Source organism: Scleropages formosus, chromosome 10 (genome assembly GCF_900964775.1).
Source record: "Scleropages formosus chromosome 10, fSclFor1.1, whole genome shotgun sequence".
NCBI lineage: Eukaryota > Metazoa > Chordata > Actinopteri > Osteoglossiformes > Osteoglossidae > Scleropages > Scleropages formosus.
In genome coordinates, this window is record NC_041815.1 from 6,989,353 (window position 1) to 7,010,417 (window position 21,065).

Sequence of the window (21,065 nt, forward strand, 5' to 3'; positions counted from 1 at the left end):
TGTCTTAGTTTGATGCACTTGATGTCTTTATGTTGAATGCAGCAGCTCTCTTGTGTATTGAACCACACCAGCAAGCTGTTGCAGACCTCATTTATTTGAATGCAATTAATATGACTGGCTGTAATGGGATTGTTATTATTCTGCATCTAAAAAAGAATGTGATTATACATGAAATGTTGGTGAAGCATTTCTTCAGCACAGTTTGGTTGGCTATATTCCTTTTTTGTACTTCTTGCTGCCTTTATATCTTCTTGCATCTTTTTTTTTTTTGCATCTTAAAGCACTTTGAGCTTTCAGTCGAATGAGAGGTATATAAAGTTTATAAGTACTGCTTTGTTTGCCAAAACTTTTAACAAAAGAGTCTTAAAATATGGCCTATTTAGACAATTTGATATTGTACTGGAATAATTCAGGATAAGTACTTGCTCAAGGGTAATACACAGGAACTCCTAATTTACAATTTTGAGCCCTTATGTCCTGTTCTACCTGCTTGCCATCAGTGGCCTGATGTGTCTCTTAATTTTTACTCAACAGGTCATCATAGTTCAGCTACCAAAAAAAAAAAAAAAAAGATGCTTAATTATTTCATTTAGTGGACAAAGCTGTGAATTACCTTAGCAGCATGTCAAGCTGATTAATACACAAATTCGCAGCCATCATTCAGTTCATAATCTCATTAGAGACTTATCTGCATGTGGCCTGGTTGTCTAGTATAAAGCCACAGTACTTTTAATTATAGATTTTTTTTTTTTCCCTTCACCATTCTGCAGTATGCAGAAGGGAAAGCAGAATGCTGTATTCCTCTAAGTTCATGTGGTATGCTGTGACAGGAGACCATGATCTACCTCCATGTTACCCGCACTGCAGAAGTGATTATTTTCAGTTGAAGATGTCTTGTCTGAGAATTAAATTAATAAGCCAAGCAGAGACGGGGGCACTCTCAGTAATTTAGTGCCAAGAGTCCCAGGTGTGCACTCCTCCAGTGGCAGATTTGAACAATATTCACACGATTTAACTGCAATCCCATTTGAGCCATACATTTTACCTCCATATTTAAAAGTAGGGGGTAAAAAGGTTTTAAAAAACTATGAGACACAAACACAGACACAGTTTTAATACACATAGTACACAAAATACTCATTTACACTACTACTGACCTGCAGTCCACTCAAACAGCTTCAGATGTTGCAAAAAGAATTTTGTATATCACATATTTTTTTTTTTAGTTAAACTATTCATCCATCCATCTCGTACATGAAACCAGTTCATCACAGGGCAATCGAACGCACTACTGTATTCTCATGGTAAGGCACATTTGGAGCCATCAGATCACCTGAAATACATGTTTTTGAATTGTGGGAAGAAACCAGAGCACGAACAGGAAACCCACCAAAACATGCAAACACCACACAGACTCAGCTGGATTTGAACCAACAGATCAAGAGCTACAAGGTACCAATGCTACAGGCTGTGCCATACTTTATACAAATAGCTTTTACTATTTTCCATTCATACATCGCTGTTTTATTATTTTCTATCCAGTCTATCCATTTTAAACCACTCTATTTCTGAATAAGGGCAAAAGTTTTCACCTAGGTGCAATGTCACAACTCCTCATTCATTATTCCATATCAGACTAATGCAGCATCAGTAATACATACATGTATGTATACATCCTACATGCATAAATATTTTGCATGCGTCTTCGTTGGATGAATTGTATTTCATGGAAGGATGCTCTTCCTGAATTCTTAATTTAGCAGATGTCAGAGGAAGCCAAACAAGACAGATGGCAGGCCCACAGATAACTAAAAAGGGTCATCGCAGTTCACGCAGCCCCAATGGCAGGTTGGCAGTTAGGTGTGGCAGAGGTCATGGACTGCATTAGGTTTCCCAACTTATAACTCTCTTATGTTTAAGCACAGGCAGCCCTGATGGCAACACTGTCACTAGTCAGGCATGAATATGCCCTGGCTCTGCAAAAGCATACACTATCAACCTGGAATGTGACATAATGGAGGTAGTGGGCAGGAAAAGCCATTAAAATGGTTACAAGGTATCCAGCCAACACATATGCGTGACTGGCATGTGAAATGCGTTAATCGTGTTCAAGAAGTTGTCTCATCTTGTAACTGAGCAGAGTGAAGACTGAGGGCCGCTGACACTATATTTTGGTGACTCTATGCAGGGTGTTAGAAACGCCACTGTGCCGTTCTGTGGGCCCTTTCATGTAGCCTATCTTAGAGTGACTGGGTGCAGAGAGAGGGTACATCCTGGACAGGGCACCAGTCAATACTAGGGTCGCCACACGTGAACATACTCATTCACCCATTCACACACTATAGGCATTTTAGCATCTCCAGTGCACCTGAACTGAATGTCTTTGGACTGTTGAAGGAGAGTTCCCTCATTGTTGGGGGATAAATTCCTTAATTCACATACATTAACAGCAGATTTAGGAAACACGCTTTTGAAGGCTCTCAACTTCCCCACCCTTTTCAATGATAGACAAAAATCCAGCAGTGCAATTTGATTTTTTAAAAGGAGAATGAAAGAGAATTCGTAGACATCCCAGGCCCTTGGCTCCATTGAATAAATGCAAATTTGGCTATATTCAACATCCCAAAAGAAATGTTATTTCCATTTTTTTCATCCACTATGCGTATCAAGAATATTTCAGCAAGTAATGTCACGAAGTTGTGATGGTCATGTTTAACCGCTTGGGTGAGTTTGAACAAGGGAATGATCCTTCAGTTTATCCCTCTCTACATGGCTCCTGAATACTTATTGCACTGAGAGATTCTCTACCACCACCACCACATTTTTAATTTTGGGAATGCAAACATGTAACTTGGCTGAATGCACCTAGTTTATGGGCCAGTGAAAAGCGAAAGAACAAAAATGTGCGTACACATAGCCCTGTGAGCTGATCTCATGTTGTATTTTGTCCAGAGGGAGACTTGATGCACAGTATGTCATTGTGGCTGCAGTAATACTTTCCACTACAACAGCTCCTTGCAGTGGTATTGCAATGGAAGTAATCTGTGTGTGACGAGCCAAAATGCCTGGATGATTGTTATCGAAGGAAGCACTGAGTGTGGGCAAGCTTCATGAAGTGGAATATCTCAGAGGTTTTATCACAGCCATAGGACAAAGCAAAGGCTAAGAAGTCATGAGCACTTTTGTTTATACGGAACAGTTGTCCAGAAACTACACACATCAGAAACTCGACAAGGTTATATTGACGGACTGAGAATGTTAATGAGTTAGGAAGAAATACGCTGAAAACAACATGCCGTAATGCATTTTTATGACTTTTGTTAAGAATTTACCTTTTAGCAACAAATGTGCAGGCTCCGCAGTATAATAAACGGCCTGTTTTATGAGAATTCTGAGTTACAGAAAAAAAAAAAAAGAAAGCAAATAGTTAATTTGCACTCCAAAGAAACCTCAGTGACATCACGTATTACACAAGACAAGCAGACCCCCACATTGATCAAGGCTTCTCCTGCACATGTCAGATAGTCATGTGTATTCTTCAGAAATCTAATGGTTGACAAAAATAAATAAATAAATAAAAAAAAATAAATAAATAAATGTAACATATCCGCAGTAGGACAATTTAGAGTGACTAATCCACCTGAAACACATCTTTGGATTGTGGGAGGAATCCAGAGCCCCAGGAAGAAACTCACATAGAACATGAAGAGAACATGCAATCTCTACACAGCCTGAGCTGGTTTCCATCCCGTGTTTGACTCTACAGATCCGGAGGTTTGATGCACTCTCTGTGCCACTGTACCCCTGAATATGGCAGCATGTTTGCCGAAAAAAAAAAATTGACAAACTTTTGCAGCTCAAGAACAAATTACCATCATTCTTATTAACATCAATGGTCACACGGTTCTTTTTATTAGAGTTCTTTTAATGAACGAATCAGCAGGTCTTCTGGAACTAATTAAGCACGTAATATGAGGGAAGGCTATACTGTGTTGTTAAAATAATATGTTAAAATATAAGTCCTGAAGTTCATGAATGTGTTACAACCAATGTTCAAAGACACAAGCAGCAGGTAGAGTACAGGTTAAAGTTCCAACAATGGAACTGCTGGTTTCAGGTCTCCACTGTAGTACCCTTCAGCAAGTACTTTATGTAAAATAGCTTTAGTAAATCACCCAGCTGTATAAATGGAGAAAACTAAGTAGGTCTGGGCAAAAACATGGGATCTGCAAACAAACATTAACACAGAACTGGAACTTAGCCTCATCTTCAGCATCACCGCTTCCTTGGTCTAATTCGCTTTTACGTGCTGATCCTGTTCAAACATTTGTTACATTCTTGTTTAAATGACAAAGTTCTTTTAGAGCAGCTCAGTAAAGCAATAATTCCTCCTATTGTCAGTCAAAAGGAGGGTCCTCCTCCAGGGCAGACTTTCCTTGCACTATTATTTCCTTACTCTTACTATTTCCCGGGGGTGCGGTGGCGCAGTGGGTTGGACCACAGTCCTGCTCTCCAGTGGGTCTGGGGTTCGAGTCCCGCTTGGGGTGCCTTGCGACGGACTGGCGTCCCGTCCTGGGTGTGTCCCCTCCCCCTCCGGCCTTACACCCTGTGTTACTGGGTAGGCTCCGGTTCCCCGCGACCCCGTATGGGACAAGCGGTTCTGAAAATGTGTGTGTGTGTGTGTACTATTTCCCTTCCTTTCTTTGCTCTACTCTACAAGTCCTTTTCGAAAGCAAATGCTACAAAAATACCGTATGCTAAGAAACATCTCATTTACTCTCCTCATACAACTGCACTCAAATAGCCTGTCATGTTTCCAGCCTCTTGGTTAGATGTTAAATTTGATACTTACACTGTGCTGAAAGTATAAAATATAACTGTTGCAAAGCACACATACACATACACACACATTTTCAGAACCGCTTGTCCCATACGGGGTCACGGGGAACCGGAGCCTACCCGGTAACACAGGGCGTAAGGCCGGAGGGGGAGGGGACACACCCAGGACGGGACGCCAGTCCGTCGCAAGGCACCCCAAGCGGGACTCGAACCCCAGACCCACCGGACAGCAGGACCGTGGGCCAACCCACTGCGCCACCGCACCCCCTTGAATATCTGATTGTGGTCATTCACATTTTGGGAATTAGTCAAAGGCAGCTTGCACAATCAAATAAATAACATAAAATGTATTCACTGCAGGGTTGGACCACAGTTCTCCTCTCCGGTGGGTCTGGGGTTCGAGTCCCGCTTGGGGTGCCTTGCGACGGACTGGCGTCCCGTCCTGGGTGTGTCCCCTCCCCCTCCGGCCTTACGCCCCGTGTTACCGGGTAGGCTCCGGTTCCCCATGACCCCATATGGGACAAGCAGTTCAGAAATGTGTATTCACTGCATTTGATTATTATAATTTTATGATGGAACCCATTTTGTGTTGAGTTTCCATGTACTGAAGTTTTAAAAATTATTTAGGAACTAACTTCACACTTATTTAGACACTAAATACTTCTCAGAGCCCAACAAACAGCATTTTTTCTTGTTGCTGTATGTGTTATTAACTAGGGCTTTTGCTGTGATCGTATTCCCATTGTAAGTTTCTAACACAATTTGTCTGGCCGCCTATGACATCCTTTCAAGTCCTGGAAAAACTGTAGCAAAACCCTGATTTGTTTTGCAGAGAATTCAGGACAATTTCCTTTCACAAAAATGTTTGACCCTAGGAAAGGTCAAAGACACATTGTATTCAAAAAAATATATATAAGTATTACAAAAGGCTGAGCAACTGGAGACACATACATACGCACACAGTCTGCGAATCTGCAAGGGTGAACAATGAATGTAAATACTATTTCTTTAGCATTTTACATTTCCATTTACATTTCTTGATTCAACAGATGATTTCTCCAACGTGACGTACATCTCGTAGAAAATACAATGCGTGCATTACATTAACAGGAAGAGAGACATAGATACAGACATAATTATTAAGTGCAGTTAGTTTCTTTCTTTCCACTATATGAACCGATGTTCATCACATGAGTAGCTGCATAAAACTCTGAATATCGACAATTCCTGATCAGCTTCCTAAATTTTTTTTTTCTTCTTTTTTTTTATGAGATACACAAACATTTACGTACATTACAGGAGCAGCTGCGTAAAGGCTTGCCCGGGCATGATATTAAACTTATGGTGCATGAACATTTATACCTTCAGTCATGAACATTTTCACATTCAGTCATTTTTATTGGGCAGGTGAACAGACCATATCCATATTCCTAACTCTGCTCTCTCCTGTTTAACTCCGGAGCAGCACTCCTTCTTAGTGAACAGTGTTTTCATTAGATATGAGCTGTTTCCAACTGTAACTGGTTATGTATTTAGCATCCTCAGGGAGAAGGGTGGGTCCTGTGGATTCCGCTGTTCACAGCTGTGGCTCATCCACAATCTGCTCAACAGCCACCTGTTGTCAGGTGTCTTAGAGGAAACAGGTCGGGCCTGGCTCCCGGTGGCCCCACTTAATTCACGAGAGCCAAAAGACGTGTTTGTAAAGAAAGGACACACACAGAGCAACTTCGGTTGCAGTTATAGCTGATCATTTTTTAAACCAGAGTTTATCGAGACATCCGTTTAAAGCTGGAACAGTACTGTACCCTCCAAAACAAATCCTCTTAACTTACATACTTACATATAGCCAAACGAGGCCATGAACAAGCCAAAACAGACCAGAACTGTTCTCTTACTGCAAGCTCTTTCCCCATTCCATATGATGCCATTGCCAATGTATTTTTGTTCGCCTTGTAATTGCAGTATTAAAGTGTACGCTGTCTTGGTATTCTACCATAACATCCAGGGCTGTTTTGTCTGCACTCACTGTTACCGCATCACGAGAGAGCACTCACTTAATGCCCTGTCCCACTTGGATGTACCACAAACCGAGTAGCTTCCCCTGATCCCATCTGCATGACACTAGCACGTCTCATTGAGAATTTCCAAACTGACCTCCTAATGTATCTCTGAATGACAATCATTTATGTGTATTTATTCAAATTGGTTTCTTCTTTTCCTTAGGCACCTGCCACATTTAACATTTATCTGTTTTGACCGCAGTGGAGTTGTGCCAGCCTAAGTCTCCAAGAAAACCGAACACCTGGGTCCACGCAGTTCAAGTGTGGGGACTGCATTAATGTAAATGGAGCTTGCTTCCAAATGCTGTGGAGTCACTCCAAAATAGAAGCAATCAAACTGGACCAAGCTGGGGTCTCAATTAATTTAAAAGCTTTTAACTTTCTGTTGCAAGGTGTGATGAAGTGTCTAGTTTTGAGCCATGCAATCTATCCTGTCCTTTATGACTTTGTACTGTTGAAGAGGGATACAATTTAATCTGGAGTATCCAATGAATATATTTCCCCCCTCCTCACATTTTCACCCAAGCATTGTTATCCAGCGCAAAGTCAAATGAGGGAAGAGACTGCCTTTGGCTACCCACAGAAGACATGCATAAAAGCCACATAATAAACCGAATGGTATGGTAAAAGGGAATCAGAATCAATCTTGGTGGCATCCGAGACTGATGCAAAATAACCCAGCGCATTATCGCAGAGCCATAGCCATCCACTGGAGTTGGTGTCCTTTCATTGTCTTGACAGCCCTTGCATATTTCAAAGGAGCAAAACTCCATCTTCTCTACAAAATTAACTTTCACGTTAACCTTGTCTAGGCTGTCTGCAGTCATACAGGTTTGCCTATTAGGAATAATCTGTAAATGTAGATTAAATATTAAAATAGAAAAAAAAACAGCAATTTTAGCTATTAAACTTAAACGGCTGCTTGTCTCTACTAGCATTCTCTTCAAATGAATAATTTATTTAAAAATGATGCTTGCACATATTTTGCAACTGTTTACTTATGCTGCATCAATCATTTATTTTGCAGAGACAGTTTGTTTCAATCTTAAAGCAAAGAACCTCAGAACCCCCCCCCCCCACCCGCCTCCACGCCGTTTTTGCTCTGCAAAATCTCATTAGCAAAGTACTTACAAAACAAATCGTAAGTGCTATTGCCAACGCAACATTAGATATTACAGGATATATTCAGAGAAATCAAAAAGACAAAGCTAATTATTTTTGAATCTCAGTAAAGCTTGAAGTCAGATGGAGATTTAAATTAAATATCTTCAGTATGGTGGAACACCACCCCACGCACACTATATTCCTTGTAAAATGTCACACACAAGTTTAAAAGACTCTTTCTTCATGTAATATCACAAAAACACAAACTACATTATTCAACATTTTTTTTCCCCAGAAAAAAAAAAAAAAAAAAATATCTCTTGATGTTCAGATTCACAGGGTCCAAACTCTCAATACCTGGAATTCCATTAGAAAAGCCAATACAATAATAAATAATTAACGGAATGAGAACAGAAGGCTGTAGGTTCAGATTACAGGCAGAGCACTGCTTCTGTACTCTGGAGACACCTCTTTAGGCTGAAAATGCTTCAGTAAATCCAGCTGTAAATTTCATAAACTCTTTTTAACGCAAAGTTCATTTAGATGAAAGTGTTTGCATTCCTTTGACAGAATTACCACCATCTGTATAGCTGACCCTTAATAAACTTCATTGTAATTACACATATTTTCTTCAAAGAGGTTCCTCCTGTGCCCTTCAAAATACAGAAGGACTGAATGAAATAACTCTGTGTGAGTTTCTCTTAAATGCTGGGAGGTACACCGATTTCTCTCGGGCCACAAAGTCATCATTATCATTTTATTCTTCCCATTTGTGTTTAAATGGCTATTTGGGAAACAATAACAGATTAACCTGTGGCAACTTCCGTTGTGCCTCTAATTTCTGGGTTGATCAAGCATGCAGGTCCTCTGTCACAGTCAATGGGGGTAAAAAAAAATAAAAAATGTTTAAAAAAATCCACGTTATGTGGGTCTGGATCCAGCCCAGGGAATAGAGGATGCTTGTGCTCATTGGTGTGAAAAAATATACATAAATACAAAATTTTCACACCGTGACACTTAGCTCAGGTTTTTTTTTTTTTAAAAAAAAAAAAAAAAAAAAAGTGTTCCAGATATTACATGATGAGAGCACTCCTGGGAAGTGCAGTCTGAAAGAGCTTCTCTGAGATTAATTAATTCAAACCCAATGCACCTGACAAAAACCCTGCTGCTGAAAGAAATTATTAACACAGCTACGATATTCCCATGCTTCCTCAAGACAGTTCTGATAGTCATTAGAATTAGTATCTCCAAAGTTCAACTGATCGAAGTCTTGAAAGTCCTACACGGTGGCATTTGATGCATTTCTTACAGAGGTTCTGAAATACTTGTTTCACGGTATCCATTAACACATGACCGATCTGCCTAAATCGGACTGCCTGTAATTATCTCCACAGTACTTTACCAGTCATTACACCTTCCAACATTTTCCTGAGCCAATTTTCTTATACGAAAAAGGGACCATTTATTGAGATATCTTTGGAACATTTGACTTAATAGCATACCACAATAGAGCACTTTAATATGATTTTAATAGCCTCTTAGTTCTATTTTAGTCTGTAAATGCATTGGGGGTTTGCTTGTAGGCAAGTATCTGTTTTTTTATTATGATCATTTCTGCAAGAAAGAGATTGTATAACTTTATAACACTTGAAGCTTGAGATTTGCAATAAATGCAGTGTACACTAGCTGGAAAGTCTCTGTAAAATAAATGTCACCAAGCTCTATACACATTCATGATCTGACAGGGACAATGGTATAACATTTCACCAAGTTACAACTTTAAAAAAATATATGAGATATATAACAGAAGTAGACCTTCTTTAATAAATGCACAAGGATTAAAACACCAAGCTATATGAAACAAGAGTGCTGTAATGAAGTCATTTTAAAGAAATGACACCCCCTTACACACATATGAATGCAAATACATAATTCTGTTCAGTGTCATCTACCTCCTCTTATTTGTTGTTTGTAGTCATTACATCTGACATCACTTGGAATTTCACCAATTTTACACAGCTGGATACTTTTTCGCAGGAGGAATTCGGGTCGAGTACCTTTCTTAATAGTACTACAGCAAAGTTCCCTGCAGAGACTTAAACTAGCAAACATAAAACTACCAGTCCGTGTCATTAAACATTGCACTACCTGCTGTGGACAAACATAATTTGGTTAATTGCATAAATAATTCTACATGGATCCGAAAACTAGTCGGCTCACTTACGAGATGAGGCTATACTGAATTGGTTTGCCTCTCCGAAATGTAGCCATCTTTGTTTATTCTGACTAGGAAGCACTGCAGGGAAAAGTCAATAACCAATTCAGAAAGACATTAACACTCAGATTAAACAGAGCACTGAAAACCAATGAGTTGAATGATAATCAAATTATACTGTATTCAGTACCTCCTGTTCAATAACCTGTGGAGACACGCAAACATGACATTGAGATAGTGAGATAATAATGCTTTCTCGCCGCAGCTGAATTGAGACCACCTCAGAACAGCTGAATAACAGCGTTTTTCAGTGTGCACTCATATACCTGTCAAATTAACCAAAGTTAGAAAGAAAATGAAGTGTGATTGGAAATATTCTCCCCAGTCAAAAGTACGAAAGAATATACCCTAAACACGCATCTCCGAGTTAAGTGGTTATTTTGTCATAGTTTGTCATAAAGAGCATGGGCGGCACAGCGAGTAGCGCTGCTGTCTCACAGCGCCTGGTTTGTGCAAGAGGACGTGGGTTTGATCCTCAGTCAGTCTGTGTGCAGGTTCTCGCCATATCTGCGTGGGTTTCTGCAGGGGTGCTCTGGTTTCCTCCCACAGTCCAAAGACATGCTGTTCAGGTTTACCCATAGTGTGTGAGTGACAGAGAGAGTGTGTTCCACTGATTTACGGATGAGTGACCCATTGTAAGAAGTGTATCTAGCAGTGTAACTCACCACGGTGAATAAGGTGTGTGAGCTGATAACACTACATAGACCTCATTGGAAGTCGCTTTGGACAAAAGAGTTTGCTCGGTAAATAAATGCGAATGTAAAGAAATCTTGTGGTATCTGATTGCTCATCATACTGCTATGTATACAAGCACCAATCCAGAGACCATTAAAAACCAGTGGACCGGGTACCAGCTCCGCCTGGACAGCAAAGACAAGGCAATACTAATGCCACAAGTTGTCCAAAATGGGAATCTGTTATGCTACCTTCAACACTCTACCTGAATTAACTCAGGTTCACCTTTTGAGACCCTGCAATATATTGTTGTTATCCCCCTTTTCCCTGTCATTAGAAAGCAATAATTTGAAATGATTGCAGGATTTAAAATTGAATTAGACAGTGCCTCAGTGGATTTTAGCTCCCTCACAAAGGCCAAAATTCTGAAATTGCAGCAAACGTTTTAGAATGATTCTGGAACAGCGCATATATCTCCTCATTTGTATTAGGTATATTTAAATATGAAGAAAATAAACCATTCTGCTGAATATGGAAACTATAAATAGCCTTTTCACATATTGTTTACTATATGTTGAATGATCAAACAAATTAACTGAAAATCACAAAATAAGAGTAAATAAAATGATGAGTTAGACGTTTATTTAACCCTTCTCTGGGCATATTAAAAAGACGTAGAAACGTATGAAAGCTGGAAAAATTTCTTAGGCTGAATTGTAAGATCTGAGGAGAGACAGGGAAATAGCAATACACGATCAATATGTAGGTAACATCATAAAATACAGATCGCCAGGGGTTATATTGGTTGTTACTAAAGCCTGTTTTCTTTCATGATACAAACCACTTAGGATCAGTTATATATTAAAGGCATCTCACTGTCATTAAGAAGAGTCAAACCTGCATGCTGTTTTTCCACCTTTGGAAATGCACACCATATAGTTCAGAAGCTGTCTTATTTATAATTCATCACTGTAATAGAGTCTGAGCAAACATATAAATGTAAGCATCTCTCTTTTTTGCTGTCCTGTCTTGCCACAGTCTCTGTAGAAATGTGGTAGGAAAAAAAAAAAACAACAGATCCCGCTTTTGTATTTTTATTTCAGATTATAGCATTGCCTTGACCAGAGGTCTTGCAGTATTGCATCAATGAAAGAAAGAACACATGAAATGACTGTAACTATTACTTCTGTTGGACTGTTGTATTCCAGCTGTTAGTGATTCATTTGAGGTAATTTTGAGCTTCGTCATACAGGTTCAGATTCAGAGGCAGAATTAGAGCTGTGAAACTGCTCGTTGTAAAGTATTATTAATATTAATGGAAAATAATTATCTATGGAAAATGTAACTATCTGTAATGTCAAGGAAACCAGCTGACATTTTTAATGAAAGGACCATAACCCATGTTAAGAATTTCATTACTAAAAATATACTTATATCTTATTTGGTTTTCTCTCTGGCTTCATAGTGAGGTCGCTTGGACTGGGTCCTTGTGTACAGCTGTTGTAATATTCGCATGGGTGCAACATATTGTCTTGTGTATCTAGAATATAGAAATCTGGCTAGTGATCCTACCCCTCATTTTGCTTTATTTATGAGACTGTTGAGACAAGTGTGTCCCACAAAACAGGCTGTAAAAAAGCACATGGTCAGCAAGGACCAGATGTTGCCAGCAACAATTAATGATCTCGGGGCAGGCTTAGAGGACAAAGGCAGAAATCCAGAACACTGAGGCATTAAAATGTTAAAGGTTGCTGTCACCTCTGTGCTAGTTTCCTCAACAGCGATAGATAGATAGATAGATAGATAGATAGATAGATAGATAGATAGATAGATAGATAGATAGATTTTAAAAACTCAAAAGCAACTTAAAGGAAATAATTGGTTCTCAACCAACAATAGCCAAAAATCTGTTGTTTTTGTTTTCCTTTCTGCTCTCAAAATGTTTCACAGGCCTTCTTGTTTGTTTATTTGTTTGTTTGTGCTTTTTTTCTTTGCATTTCTTCTGGGGGATAAGCAAAGTAATCCCTGGAGAACTTTCAGCCATTTTCACTTTATTAGCCTCAGATCTGTTTGTGGAACTCCATTACCTGATCTTGGTGAGATGCTTTCCCTTCCTTCCCTTGCTACAACTCTGGAACACTTCAGTTTTATCCAAGCCTGTCCCCCCTACCCCCAAGAGGACAGCATCAGATGAATTTGTCACTTTCAATTAGGTCCAATCCTGTGCCTGCTGGTCCATGTCAATAACCTTTAAATTGGGCAAAAGTGTTTTTTGGATGTCATAATTAAAAAAAAAAAAAAAACAAGACTAATTCTGTCTGCTTAAATTGGCAGAAGCAACAAAAAGAAGCCTTCAAAAGTAAAGAAAAATAAAGAGTTGTTAAAAAGCCAAATGGCCAAAAGACTGCATATGTGAGTTAATTAGGAATCAGATTTAATTACATAAATACTGGTATGCACTTGTCAGAACATTATCTGTTTAAAGCAGATAAACAGTGATATGTACTAATTCGAAGTATACATTTACAGAATACACATAACGTGAAAGAAAATTAAAATCTGGAAAATCTGGAAATTACTATAATGCAAGTCACTTAAAACAATTTGTGTAAAATAATAAACATTATTTGAAACAGTTTTAGGGCTGCAAATAACTTTATCTATAACAAGATGTTGGAACAGGTAATAACTGCTTTTTATGGAAAATTCTTTCACTGACATTTGGACAACTGATGATAACTGAACACAACAGGTATTATTTAATTTCTGAAATGTAAAAAAGAGCCATAAGTTGCTCTTGATCATCTCTTCAAGTCAAAGTCCAAATTTAGACATTAAAGTGCAACCGGTTTTGACTGTCTGAAAATCCTGCCAAAGCAGTTAAGTTGACCTGAGTTGGAAGAGTCCTTTATAGTACCAATAATTGCCTTCATTCCAATTTTTTCTGAGCTCAGATCTAAAATTTTTCAAAGAATTAAATTGAGAGCTATTAAAAGTGAGATATCATTTTGCCTTTGACAGTTGAATTTCTAGCACATGCACATGCATTGGATGTAGTTGACACACAATATATGAAAGTCGCTCACTATCATTCATTAAACAAATGCATGAATCCCCTTCCTACTCCCATCACTTTGTGACATCTCTGCACCAATTCAGCCACTGAGAAATTCAATAAAAAACAATAAATGAAAGGAAGACATAAGGAAACTACTTGCAGGTTTTTTTTTTTTTTTTTTTCCCCCATCAAAGTGCCGTGTGTCCCTCCTGACAACCCAAAAGGACACAGGACCTATCCATTTTCTCCCTCCAGGAGCACTGCCTGACCTCAGCCTCTACAGTCCACAAAAATACATCATAACGGGATGTAGTCAATTAGGCAGCAGCCAGTTCAGTGCCAGGAGACACAGAGAGGTCAACGCGGGCAGTCCCTGAAGTTATGATGACACATGCATGGTTAAAAGAAAGTGCATATGACAAATTTAGAGACAATATTGATGCAAATTGTGCAAATAAAGCTGTTTTAGATTATTTTTGTTTTATCTCTAGAGTAATGGATCCTGCTATAGACTGACATCCTCTCCAGGCTGAACAATTGACTAGTCATGAAACAGTACTTGCCTAATTCCTTCTCTGGGTCAAAAAACGATTGGTGTTTGGATCATAAAGACAACTAACTTTCACTGCTTTCATTATACAAACTTTGAAAATGTGGAACGAGTAGCTACTATATATAAGAAAGGATATACATATATAGATTAAAAACGCAGTACAGAATGTGGAATCCACCATATACTCTTCTCTATTGCTTAAAATAATTAGATGCATTTACTTTATATTTATTTATATAACAATAAATGTTGTCAAAAACGCTGCTTCAGTAAGGTATGGTTATGTGAATTATTCATTGTGATTTCTGCATCTTCTTTGCAATCTGACAGAATTTCCAGAAAGGAAGTGCAAATAAATACATAAATAAAGTAATCTCACCACGTAAAAATACAAGGACTTTTTTTTAAAAAAATGAAAGCAGTATCTCAAACACACTGAGTATTTAATCAGACTGCTCTGAAGTCATTTAGATGATGACAAGCTGGGCAGCAGAACATTGTGTAAGGAGGGAAACATGTTGTGCCAACAATTGGGCTGAAGGAAAACATAGTTCATCTCATCTCTAATGAGCCTTATGTTGTCCTTAGTTGGGAAGACACCAAAAACAGTTGTGGTTCACATCAATGTGGGTTTCGTCCAGTTGTGTAAGGTGTTGCTTGGTAACTACTGGAGCAGGTCACACATGGGAACACGTGTACAAACAGATGTCGTTGGAAGCAAAGCACTAGTATCTGTCAACAGGCTCCAGAGACATAGCGCTTCTTCACTGCACGCCCTAATAACAGGGTCCTGATATCTGGGAGACAGATGGCCGCTTTGCCATCATCGCCGGGGTTTGGACTGCTCCCATCTATAAGTGATGCATCTCTTGGGACCACATGGAAAATTCCCACAATCCACTGGGTGACTAAAAATGGAAGGGAAGCCAGCTTCTTCTGAGGCTGCCTCTGTCATCTATGGGAGAACACGTAGATCTGACTGAGACTCGGTGTGCGGGAGCCACCTGTAGTGGAGCGGGGGACTCGCCTGGAATGGCACCCCCCACCCCCCCCGGCTGGGCTGAATGACAGGAAAGCCTTGACGCTCAGTGCGAGAGCGGGGGCCAGAGCCAGGGTGTGCTGATAGCACTCTGTCTCGAGGACAAGCGAGATGCAGGTATTGATAGAACCATTTTGTCAGGCTTCAATCTGAAGAGCTCTTTTAAAGCCATTTTAAAAAGCACAAAAAGAAAATGTTTTTTTTCTTTCTTTTTCCCACTTGAGTGCAGATCTTGCATTCAGTCTCCAAAGATCATCTTATGCATCTTTAATTTTGAAATTGAGAGAACATACAATGTTTAGCTTCTCAAAACCATAACTCACATGAAATATACTCCACATATGGGTGTATTTCAAATTTTGTTGATTTAGTGGTAGAATAGATGAGCAAGCTGTGGTGTGAAACAAGATACAGGTCATTAAACATTCAAGTAATGTTTCATTAGCATGCATTATACAATCTCATAGTACCAGTGAGCCCATTTATTGCACATCATAATGTCAAAGTGAACCAAACCGACAGAGGCCATCATTAAAGATGCAGCAACGCAAACATGAATGAAATTCTGATGCACCGAATAAGTAAAAAGTGAAAGCACTCTGCCAAACAAAGTTCAGCAGTCAAATGGGACAACAAGACAGGAAGCCGCAACCCTTTTCACACCTGCTCTCTTTCACAAACAGCCCTGCTGCAGTGAAATTAATTCCAGTGGAGTGTCATCTCCAGAAACATAAACATAAAAGCCCCAAAAGTAAGAAGCAATATATTACAATAAAACTAACAGAAAATATGCTGCGGAACTTTGCTCTGCAGAGATTACCAGAATACCTGGACTGTATAAGATGTCCTCAAAGTTACAAGGCACATTTTCTTTATGGGCTTTCACTGATGTTACCATATTGTATCTTCACAAAGGCATTAGTCAAGCATCAAGCTAAATGACGACACAATTTCAAAGACTACAAATCAGTAAGCCTAGTTCCATCCATCCATCCATCCATCCATAATATATACATATAATTTGCTCTTTCACAAATACATCTACCTAAAGAGAAAAGAACGAATAAGCTAGATAGTTTACATTTTTGTTCTGCTGTCCACCGTTTCCCTTTACAAAACAACTCTACTTCACCAACTATCCCTTCTTAACAATTTGAACTGTACATTTCATGGAAAAATATAAAAAATCACTGGAAAATACAACAGCATGCATAGTTCTATACTTCTGATTCCTATAGCAGCAAAAAAAAGGAAAGAAAAAGAAAAAAAAAAAAGATCAAATGACAGGTTCCAGTTTTGGTTTAATCCGAATTAACAGAACATTCTCAAGTGCGCATTTGTGAAAACGAAAGTGTTTCGTGTTTCCGAAAACACACAGCAGCTCGCAGCACTGGCCACATCTGCAGGGTTTCACCTGTTCGCAGCGCAGGCTCCTTTTAGGAATCCGTACAGTTCGCATTAATATTTGCAGCGCGAGCAGAGGGATCGCTACGCAGCACGTCAGTGTGTAAACAGGGACGAGCAAGGGACTTGTGCGATCAACTAGTTTCAGAACAACCTGTTAAACACGGAGCGCAAGAGGTCCCGCATCTCGCAATCGAACGGCCCGGCAGCTCCAAGTTGGGACTCAGTGAGGTCTAATGAGAATAACCAGTGTAGAAATGGACAAGAACCGTGGTGGAGGAACTGGGAAATGGGAATGCCACCGCCACCTTCATCATGTCATATCAGCATCATCGCATCATCGCCATCATCATCGTCATCATCATCATTTATGGTATTTATGGCGTCCTGCACGCAAAATGCGTATTCGACAATTTAAACGCTCATGTTTCGCAAAGTTATCTCCTCCGAGATCTTGTAGGCGGGTCGCGGGATTCCTTGCCAGGGTGAAGGCGCTGTCAAAGTGACAAGTGGATCGCTCAAGAACATCGTAAAGTGTCTGTACTCACCCTACACGCGGGGGAACGCAGCCGTGACCATGCGCTCTTCGCGCGGGATGTTCGGAGGCGCTCAGACGGCTCCTGGTCGACGAGGGCGTACCGGAGGAGGGTGTACCTGTATCCAGAGGAGTCCCGGCTCCGCCGTGTCTCTAACTGATCAGCGGACCTGCGCGGCGCATCCACCCATTGCTTCCTCAGCCTTGCCTCCGCCAGGTTTTCATCTGTTACTACTCCTCACACCCCCACCCCACCCCACTCCCGGCCAGCCAACCCTTGTGTGCTTCGAAAGATGAGATGAGTGATGAGAGAGCCGTGGGTTCGGCGCCGCTCCCGCCGATGCGGCGCTGCGCTCCGTGCCCTGCGCTCCGTGTGCTCCCTGCGGTCCAGCCGAGCCGTGCGCGCCGCCGCGCTCCTCCACGCTGCGCCCCCGCCTCCCTCTCGCTTAGCGGCACCGCTCGCTGCTCAGCATCCTCCAGCATGTCACACTCCGTCTGAGCCCCTTCTGTGGCACTCTTTAGCGCACACGACTCCTGTGTATTTGCGCACTTGAGAACACCTTGACACGAGCTGTCTGCTCACATTATTCCCGCATTTCTTTTTCTACAAACTGACCGATTAGTCTGAATAAATGTTGCCTGGCTCTTGCATGTATGTGGGACAGCCTCAGCAGTTCTTAGAATAAAGGTCCAAATGCGCCTAAAATGGAGGCATTTCCATATTCACAGACTGATTTACATAATTTCACCTGAGACACAACTCTGGACAATAAAATTTGTTCTCTCACCAAGAGGGGTGAAGACACCGCGAACTGACAATTTCACGCACAAAAAAAGTATAACCTGGATTTCAACCGCTGTTCTTTATGCACATAAGACATTATAACTGCTTCCCAGATGCGAAAGTGAACGTAATTATGGTGAGTGTCAGCACCAGTCTGTCTCTCAAATTGCCCTGGTTTTAGACTGTTCAGACACCATTCAGGTCAAAGTCTTTACTTTTCCCTGCAATGTGTTTCATTCAACATTTTTCTCTTCTTTTTCACTGTCTCTACAGGAACAGCTTCATTTTATAAATAGTGAGAATCATTTCTCCGGAGGTTTGTCTGGCAGTGTTATCCACCTGTCTTGCCCATCACATCTCACACCACAATAAATATATATAGACCCCCTGGCCATATTTGACTTAGAATGTATTTTCGAAACGTACCTGAAATGGTTTCAATCGTGTGGAATGTGTACGAAGGAAATGCTAAATCTTCTTAACGCTTATCATAGCCAAATTTTTATATACAATGTAGGCTGAGTAATTTGGGGATAATAGCCTTTATGAATAAGACATGCTTGAATGCTTATTTCTGTTCATGCCTGAAAGTGTATGTTTACTCATTTTTTCATAGATAGGCACATAGTATGCTTGAGCAGAAATGCAAAGCTCGCATGCGTCACAGAATCATCTTTAATTTAATGCAATGTGTGGATGTTGTCTAACAATAGTAGGTTATACCAGAACAAGCACATTTCTGTGTTTCTAAAAAGCTGGGTGTCAGGCCTCCTTTGTCGGCTGTTAGCAGTGTGGGAGGCATTTGAGGTTTGGTTAAGAGACGTATTAATAGATGTACTTTAGAAGCTCTTCATGCCATGTTGCACTCATCAAAGAAAGGCAGGGACTGAGGCAGTGTGTGGCTCAGACCCCTAATGTCAATGTCAATTCTGAATGACACAAGACCCTCAGCCGTTGGTCCAAGGCATTATCACATCTTAGCCCCCATTACTTCACATGGACAAAATGATTGTGTTGCCTGACATTTATTTACCAGCCCTCTTCATGAACTGTCCCATCGGTCCAGAGACATATTCCTGCTTCTAAAAATATTCTTTGACACACTCCAGTCCTCCTACTTTTCTCCAGCAAATAGGGACATGACAAAAAAATTGTCTTAATATATATTTTTTTTTTTGCACCTGTTACAGTATTCATCCCAGTTTATAAAATTGTCCTTTTTTTAACTTTTGACTGTAACAAGTATCAGGCTTGTTCTAATTGTATGCATTCCACGCTAATATTCGTATTAGAAATCTCATTGTACATTTTTCAATCCACAAATCATTAGTGACAGAGCTGCAATTTTTTTTTTTTTCCTTAAAAATAGTTCAACTACTCTATCTGCTGTCCAACACTGCTTTGAACTAAAGTTTTTCATCTTTCAGTGGTACATATGAATGTCCTCTAGGGGTGCTGTAATACTTCAGTATATTGAAGACACAGGCAGATCAGGCATACTTTAAAATTACCTCCTTTATTATAACACTTGCTTTAATGATTATACACAAATAAAAAAAGGATATTAAAGACTTCCTAAACACTCTCCATCAAAGTGACATACCTTATTAACATAAACATCAATAATAGGAGGAATATTGTTTGGCTCCCTCTGTTGCTGACACCAGTTACATCACACCTTCTGCTGTAAAGCCCTCCGTGACATCACTCTGGGCTTAAAGCCTATTTCTGTTTTTATCATTAATTTGCCAGCCCTTAAGATTTAGCACCAACCTGCTGTGTATCTGATCCATTTTGCTGTGACTGCAGCACCGTGCTCACTTGGATGTGTTCCTTGAGCAAATAGAGGTTTTATACTACCTATTGTTTCCATGCTGTCTGGGGATCTCCCATCACATTTCAGCTGCTATGTTCTCTTCCCCCATGTGTTCTGTAAAACTGACATCCTGGTGGTGCCGTGGTGTTCTGTGGCTGAAATTGCTTCTCTCTAAAGCTGCTCCGTGTGGTTTTGGAGATGCGGAGAGCATGAACTGAAATGAAAAGCAAATCCTATGCAGTCCCCACAGAGGGCTTAAGTTTTAATTTGCTTGTTTCTGCATATATTTTACTTTGTCAAAGTACCTTGATCATGTTCCGCAAAATCAGGGAAACAACTGAAGCTTCTTGATTATTGAGAGAGACTGAGACAATAGCTAAAAGTCTGATGATGTTCAAATCATTTTCTCAGTTTAAAAAATCATTTTAAAAGTTTGCATTCAATAAAAATTCCAGCAGTTCACCTGTACCCATAGTTTGTCCACCAGAATGTTTTTATTATTATTATTATTATTATTATTATTATTATTACTGGTAAAACAAATCACTACTTGCACATTATTTCAATACAAGGACAACTGATATGTTTTATCTAAAAAAAGAACTGTCACAATTCCATTGTAAAGGAAAAATTATTGCATTTTTCTTTGCCAAAATAAATACATTTGAATTCTGCTAAAGATTTTACAAATGTCTGTAAACCTTGGCTTAGACACTGGAGATGTCATTTAAATATGATCAAATATTAGGAGCAGTACAGAAAATAGTTTTAAACTATTACTAATTTTGTAATAGTTTAATAATGACTGGACATATTTTGGTCCATTTCAATAGACAAAAACAGAAAACTACATTTACAACTGACATGTATAAAAGTAAAAGCCTTTGTACACTTTTAAAACTCTACAATACATATAAATGCTA

General features: G+C 39.7%; 1 protein-coding gene across 1 annotated transcript in view; it reads right to left on the reverse strand.

Annotated features, from left to right (window-relative positions):
* cntn5 (contactin 5) overlaps positions 1–17,895 on the reverse strand; it is a 154,658-nt gene extending 136,763 nt beyond the window's left edge. The window contains exon 1 of the mRNA XM_018764086.2: positions 17,556–17,895. The gene's annotated coding sequence lies outside the window, so the exon portion shown is untranslated. The remainder of the gene's footprint in view (positions 1–17,555) is intronic.
* Between the last annotated feature and the right edge of the window lie 3,170 nt (positions 17,896–21,065).